Raw genomic sequence first — 8,246 nt, forward strand, 5'->3', positions numbered from 1 at the left:
TGAACTTGGGTTTCGTAGTTCATCCCATTGTAAAATTTCCCCGCGAGAGCCTATGGTGTGAGACCATTCTGTGAACAACGAAACATCAGATTCTAAAAGCGCTCCCAAACATGACAATATGGCTCATCCGACTCCATGTCAAAAGAGTGGATCTGATCATGAAGATGAGCTGCTTTAGCAGGTGGGAAGTATTTCTTGATAAAAGCTGAACGCAGTGCTTCCCAAGTGGTGAACGTGCCAGGTGGCTGAGTGTCAAGCAAAAGAGATGCCTTTAAAAAGTTTTAAAACGCGGTAGAGCCGGTTAATGTGTGTCGGTGCATCCTCGTCATCACGCCCATGAAATTGGTTATTTTTGAACGAGAGAGTTCATGACTTATGAAGGATTCTCCCATGAGTTAGGAATGTTGATCTCGGCAACTGTTATGTCGGCCATTTGAACTTCTAGTTAACTTCTCGGACTTTCTGGTGGTGAACTATGTGGTGATGACTTTGGTGTAGATACAACTTTTGATGGTTATTTCTCTACTGACGAACTAACTGTGACAATCGTCAATTTCAGGTTAACCTCGTTAACTCAACTCCGTCAATTCAAACTTTAAGATCGTTGAATCTTTAACGCACACTTCATTACATTTAAACTAGGGTTTAAATGACGCTTAACACTTACTACATGTGTAGTCTTTCGGGATTTGCACCGAAACGCAAACGAGTTAACGCAAACGATTGACAAATAAACGACAAACGTCAAGACATTAATTATATGATTATTATGTGTTAGGATTATGTGCTATGTGATAATAGTATGGTCATGTTATCTTAATTGTTCAAGTATGATGGAATATTCTAGAGAAAAACAACAATTGGAAGTTTAGGGACTAGAATGTAACTTGTTTGCTTATAAATATAACTTAAACTCTAAACCCTAATTATTATTATTATCAAAACCCGATCGGCCCTAGCTCCCCTTCTATCCCACGGCTGCCGTCCACCTTCAAGCTCACAACCACCATCAATTCAAGCCCTTGATCCAAGAACTAGGTGCTAGGAAGGTATACTTGATCACCTCTTACCTCCTTGTTGTGTAATTTTTATGTTTGATGGGTTGTATGAAAACCCTAGGTTGGCCGATTTCTTGCATGTATATGATTGTGATGATTCTTGTTAATTGGATGATAGATTGATAACTAGTTTGATAGTATTGCATGTTAATTGTTGTGTCCTTGATTGGGAGTGTAAGTAAAACCCTAAGCTTGTATGTATGTGGGATTGATATGCATGGATAGTAATTATAGTATCTAGAGGGTTGTATGGATGCATGATAGCTCATAGGTTGTGATTATGTTGAGTTTTGACGTGAACAGATTCTGGACAGAATGTATATACGATGTTTAACTGACTGTAACGAAGTGTAAACGTGAAAATTGATTAAGATTGTGAGTACTGCAGTAAACTAGGTTGAGTCTAGTTTCTATGAAGTATAAATTCGTAATTTTTGGATAAGTGGAAGTATACTTTTATGATTTTACAAAAACGTGATGCAAAGCTGAGCTGTTAGACCTGCTGTTAGGCTATGTTGTAAATGTTATATCTCATGAACTACGAGACCAATTGGGTTGGTTCCACTTCTGGAAGTTGACTCACTGAGTTAGGAACCAAACCCAAGTGGTCTTGCATTTATTGGATTTTTCGTTTAACGGGAATTGCAAATAACATTCTGATGTGCATGAATCTGGCTGATATAAGTTAGCTGTAATGTTTTGATCATTGTGAGCAATCTATATGGAATAAAAATAAGATAAAATATGTTCTGGAAACCTAAGACATGTATGTTTCTGTGGTAATTTTTGGTGAATTAATTGAGACGTTATAATCGGTGAACTAGTACAATCTTTCAAGTAGAAATTCTGTCATGACGAAACTAGCTGCTGAGTTGTATAGGAATGCATGAAATATGGTAGTTTCTATATAATTGTTGTAATTTTGACCAAAATACCCTTGCGGGGAAATAGTTGCTAGTTGATTGCCATGAATTGACCAAATTACCCTTGCGGGAAATATTGGTTAGTTGGTCTTTGTTTGTTGACCAAATTGCCCTTACGGGAATTATTGCTAGTAAGTAGGTTATTAACACATGACACGGAAGTAATTGCTCACTCATATGTCGTATCACGATTGTACTTGTAGAGTCACACACAATACACAAACGAAACACGAAACATGTTACGTGCATAGGTATTATGTACCGAGTCTAGAGACTCGTTAAACGTTCCGATACTTAGAAAATCTCCTTGTTGTTTTAGAACGCTAGAGAGTTTTCTACGACGCGCATCACTCGGTGATCTAGATCGGATATTCTTCGCAAACAGTGAGTTCACTTTACCCCACTCTTAAACTGCTTTCAAACGTTTTCACTTGGGGGAGATAACATACTCCGATAAACATATTTTCTGAGATAAACGCATATGAAAGATTTTGTTATAAATTATATATCACTTGTAAAGGCTAAGCGGCATTTGTAACAACTTGAAGTCCCACACATCGGACCGGTTAATATTTGGAATAGCGAGTCACTTTTGGGTAGTACTACTGGGTTTGACAAACCCCACCCGACGTTATAGCTCAACTGGAGGTTGAGTGGGTGTAAATTTGGGCTAACACATACCATGGTCTGGATGACCTGGTGACGGGCACTTGATAAACAGTCAGCTTCGGTCGCGAACCACTTAGCAATACTTGTTGTATAGATTAGCTACCTATCGATATATAATTTAACATAACACTATCTGGTAATGCAACACTTAAACGTTGTAACATGGTTACACGCTCAAACGTCGTAACGAGGTTACGCAATACTTAAACGTTGTAACGTAGTTACACACTCAAACGCCGTAACGAGGTTACGCAACATTTAAACGTCGTAACGAGGTTACGCAAAACGCTAAACAATTTATCTTATCTTACTTGTGAACTCACCAACCTTGTGTTGACACTTTTAGTATGTTATTCTCAGGTAGCCGAGGCGGGCGCGCGGTTTAGGAGCATGCATTATTGAAAACATTTTTTTATTCCGCAAATTTAAACTTTAACAGTTACTTTTGGTTTTTAAGTCGTCCTGCGTGACGCAACTTTTGAATTAAGGTTTTACGCTTCCGCATTTACTTTCATTTAAACGTTTTTTTTTTCTTTGGTTTGGTTATAACTAATGATTCCGATCCTGCCAGTTCACACCCTCTGACGGTAAAACTCCGTTAGTGGATTTTGAGGGTGTGACAGATTGGTATCAGAGCCATTGGTTATAGCGAACTAGAAGCTGCATGCATACTAGACTATAACCGCGACGACCCATTAGTTATAGAGTTACGCCCTACATAGGCTTGTGTAGTCTTTAAATCTTATTTCTTTACCTCCTTCACTCATACGCGCGCATATACACGGCTTACCTGTAGGAATGTCGACGCCACCCTCATCATCATCCGATTCGATGACGCATGCTCACGGGAAGGAACCGCAGTTACCTACTGCCTCGCCACCCCGTGTAGTCCCGGAACTCGAAGCTCCCGCACCAAAGAGGTACCGCCCATCCGGAGGCCTGTATGATAACGACGTTAGCTGGGAATGGTATCCCAACATGATCAGACGTATGGTCTACCGTGAACAAGTTCCCCCATTGCCTCACCCGAACCACCCTGGTTACCCTAACACTTTACCACCCATAACCGAACCTGTGGAACGAGTCCTCGCAGCTGTCGTTTCTTGTTTGGAGCGTGATGTGGGTTACATGCGCTACACTAGAGAAAATGTTGCTAGACTGTTTAAAGATGGAACCGAGACTCAAGAGGAGATTGCCCGCATGACAACGGCAATGAAAGAAATGCAAGAGACTAGTGAACAACGAACCAAGGTTATGATGAAGATGCAAGCCGAGATGATAGACTTGCAAGATCAACTCCAAGAAGCAAGGACCCGAACGGAAATAGCGTTAGAACGTTGCGATATCCTACAAACGCAACTCGATCAGAACGCAGCAGAACCTGAGGCCGAGCCCGAGGCAGAGCCTGAAGTAGAACCCGAAGTAGAACCTGAAGAAGATCCCGAAGAGGAGCCTGAGGAAGATCCCGAGGAAGATCCCGAGGAGGAACCCGAAGAAGAACCGGAGGAGGAACCGGCTGAGGAGGAGGCACATTCAGAGGTGTCCTCAGATGACGACATCTAGTGATGATGACACTTAGATGGAGGGGTTGTCTCCATCCAAACTATTATTTTTCTACGATTTTAAGGATTGATTGGAAATACTTTGTAGCGAATACAATGGTTTTAATCAAAAATTTTTATTTAGAATAATATGTGGTTGTGATGTGATTTTTTTTTTTTCTTACCTACCTTTTATTACGTGTATGGTGTGTTGTATATGAAAGAAAAATTCATGTTTAACATTTTATACTGTGATTCTAGGAAATGGCCGGAAGAAACGCTGGACGAGGACGAGGTAACATCAGCATGACTGCAGCTGAACTCCAAACCTTGCTGAATGACCATGTTGCTGCCGCTTTAGCTGCACACAATCAGAATCAAACAGGAGGTCCAAATGGAACGTGTACCTTCAAGAACTACTTAGACTGCAAGCCCAGTACGTTTAAGGGCACTGAGGGAGCTATAGGCTTCCTGCGTTGGGCTGAGAAGGCCGAGTCGGCCTTTGAGATGTGTAACTGTCCCCATGCCAATAGGGTCAAGTTTGCTGCTGGGACACTCGAGGATTCCGCCCTCACTTGGTGGAATTCGAACGTCCAGATCCTTGGCTTGGAACTGGCAAACGCGATGAACTGGGAGGAGTTCAAAAACATGATGCGAGAGGAATACTGTCCGAGGGAAGAAATTTCGAAGTTAGAGTCGGAGTTTTGGTCATTGAAAATGGTGGGTTCAGAGATTGAAGCCTACACCACTCGTTCGCACGAGTTGACAGTGATGTGTCCGCGGATGGTGGATCCGCCGAGCAAAAGAATAGAGATGTACATTGATGGGTTGGCACCACAGATTCAGGGTATGGTGACGTCTTCCAGACCAGCCACGATCCAACAAGCGATCCGTTTGGCTCACAAACTAACGGATCAGGCTGTGACCCAGGGTGCGTTACCACCAAGGGGTTCGACTGTAAAAGCCCGTGACAACCCGAATAATGACCATGCCAGCAACAGCAACAACAGCAACCCGAACAGCGGGAAAAGAAAGTTTGACAACACCAGATCTTCATCCTCAAACCTCCCACCGCAACACTACCGGAAGCCCGAATTTACTCGGAGTTTCAACACTCAGAATCACAACAACAACAACAACAACGGTAACGGGCAGGTTTCGAGCGGGTATGCTGGGAAACATCCAAAGTGCAATAGGTGCAACTTTCACCATGTTGGGCAGTGTGACCGTGTCAAGTGTCAAAGATGCGGAAAGATAGGTCACCAAGCGAAGGATTGTAGAGTTGACCTTGTGGCGAAGGGTGCTCCTAAGCCACCGATGATGACTAAGGGATGTTATGAATGTGGACAGGAAGGTCATTTCCGGAAGGACTGCCCCAAGCTGAAACAGAACGACAATAACGGGGGTAATGGGAGTGGCAGTAACGGTGGAGGAAATGGCAAAGGAAGAGCGTTTGTGATTGGATCAGGTCAAGCCCGCAGAGATCCGCATGTGGTGTCTGGTAAGCTCCCTGTAAACGATTGTTTTGCTTCTGTTTTGTTTGACACTGGAGCTGATAGGAGTTTTGTGTCAAAGGCCTTTAGCCAACTTTTAAACCTTACTCCAACCCCGTTAGACGCTAAGTTTCCTGTTGAATTAGCCAACGGTAAAACTGTAATAACAACTCATATACTTGCGGGATGTAAGTTGAAATTGTCAGGTCATGTCTTTGACATCGACCTTATTCCTTTTACGCTTAGTAGTTTCGATGTCGTTGTCGGCATGGACTGGTTATCTGAGAACCGAGCGGAGATTATATGTCATGATAAGATCGTCCATATTACCACCCCTTCAGGCGAGATCATTTCGGTCCGAGGCGAGAGAAGCGGCATGACCACCAGCATCATTACCATTATGAAGGCACAGAAGTATTTAAGAAAGGGTCATCCGGCAATTCTGGCGCAGATTGTTGAGAAACCTGTGGAGGAGAAAAGAATTGAAGACATTCCGGTTGTGCGAGATTTTCCAGAAGTCTTCCCGGAGGATTTGCCCGGACTCCCTCCTATTCGTCAAGTCGAATTTCAAATCGAGTTGACACCCGGTGCAGCACCCATAGCACGAGCCCCGTATCGGCTCGCACCGGCGGAACTTCAGGAGTTGTCCACTCAGTTGCAAGATTTGTTGGATAAGGGTTTTATCCGACCTAGCTCATCGCCATGGGGAGCCCCTGTCTTGTTTGTCCGAAAGAAAGACGGGACTTTCCGGATGTGCATCGACTACCGGGAATTGAACAAGGTGACGGTCAAGAACCGTTATCCTTTACCCCGAATTGATGATTTGTTCGACCAGCTTCAGGGATCGAGTTACTACTCGAAGATCGATTTACGATCCGGTTATCACCAGCTGAGAGTGCGCGAAGAAGATATTTCAAAGACGGCTTTCAGAACACGGTATGGTCACTACGAGTTTTCGGTTATGCCTTTTAGCCTAACCAACGCACCAGCCGTATTTATGGATCTCATGAATCGAGTATGCAAGGCGTACCTCGACAAGTTCGTGATTGTTTTCATCGATGATATTCTCGTCTACTCCAAGAACGAGACTGACCACGACGAACACTTAAGGATAATTCTGGAACTGCTGAAGAAGGAACAACTGTATGCTAAACTCTCGAAATGTGAATTTTGGCTTCGAGAGGTTCACTTTTTAGGACATGTGATAAACGAGAATGGTATCCATGTCGATCCCGGTAAGGTAGAGGCCATCAAAAACTGGGAAGCACCTAAGACTCCGACTGAGGTGCGACAATTCCTAGGACTGGCCGGCTACTACCGGCGTTTCATCGAGGGATTTTCAAAGATTGCTCAACCCCTAACCGCTTTGACTCGCAAGGGCACTAAGTACAACTGGGGTGACGCGCAAGAATCCGCTTTTCAACTGTTGAAAACCAAGCTTTGTAGCGCCCCTATTTTAGCCCTCCCCGAGGGAACGGAAAATTTTGAGGTACACTGTGACGCATCTATACAAGGTCTCGGTTGTGTGCTGATGCAACTTGAGAAAGTTATAGCCTACGCCTCTAGACAACTACGGGTTCACGAGAAGAACTACACGACCCATGATTTGGAACTCGGAGCTGTAGTGTTTGCTCTTAAGATATGGAGGCATTACTTGTACGGTACCAAGTTTACCATTTACACCGACCACAAGAGTCTCCAACATATCTACGATCAGAAAGAGCTGAACATGCGACAGCGTCGTTGGGTCGAGCTGCTTAAAGACTATGATTGTGCCATCAAGTACCACCCTGGCAAGGCCAATGTGGTGGCCGACGCCCTTAGCAGAAAAGAAACAGATAAACCCAGACGGGTGAGAGCATTGCAACTCACGATTCATGCCAGCTTACCCGATCAGATTCGCGATGCGCAACTGGAAGCTTTGAAAGATGATAATCTCCCATCGGAACTCATGCGGGGCATGAGCAAGCAACTTGAAACCAGGTCGGACGGGGTCCGATATTTTGAGAACCGGATTTGGGTTCCACGATACGGAGAGTTGAGAACTCTAGTGATGGACGAAGCTCACAAGTCCCGATATTCTATCCACCCCGGCTCAGATAAAATGTATCATGATTTAAAGGAACTTTACTGGTGGCCGAACATGAAAGCCGACATTGCAACCTACGTGAGCAAATGTTTGACTTGTGCCAGAGTCAAGATAGAATACCAGAAACCATCTGGTCTACTGCAACAGCCGGAACTCCCAATGTGGAAATGGGAACAAATCTCAATGGACTTTATTACGGGTTTGCCTAAAACACCGACGGGATGCGATACCATCTGGGTGATCGTTGACCGGTTGACTAAATCGGCACATTTTCTAGCGATTAAGGAAACAGACAAAATGGAAAGACTGACTCGTGTCTACATGAAGGAAGTAGTGTCGAGACACGGAGTGCCTATCTCCATCATTTCCGACCGAGATTCTCGTTTTACCTCACACTTTTGGAAGTCGCTGCAAAGCGCACTGGGCACACGTCTCGATATGAGTACCGCATACCATCCTCAGACAGATGGGCA

The sequence above is a fragment of the Bidens hawaiensis genome, unplaced genomic scaffold (assembly GCF_021521415.1).
Source record: "Bidens hawaiensis isolate Kalapana, Puna unplaced genomic scaffold, B.hawaiensis_p1.1 tig00007241_1, whole genome shotgun sequence".
Classification (NCBI taxonomy): domain Eukaryota; kingdom Viridiplantae; phylum Streptophyta; class Magnoliopsida; order Asterales; family Asteraceae; genus Bidens; species Bidens hawaiensis.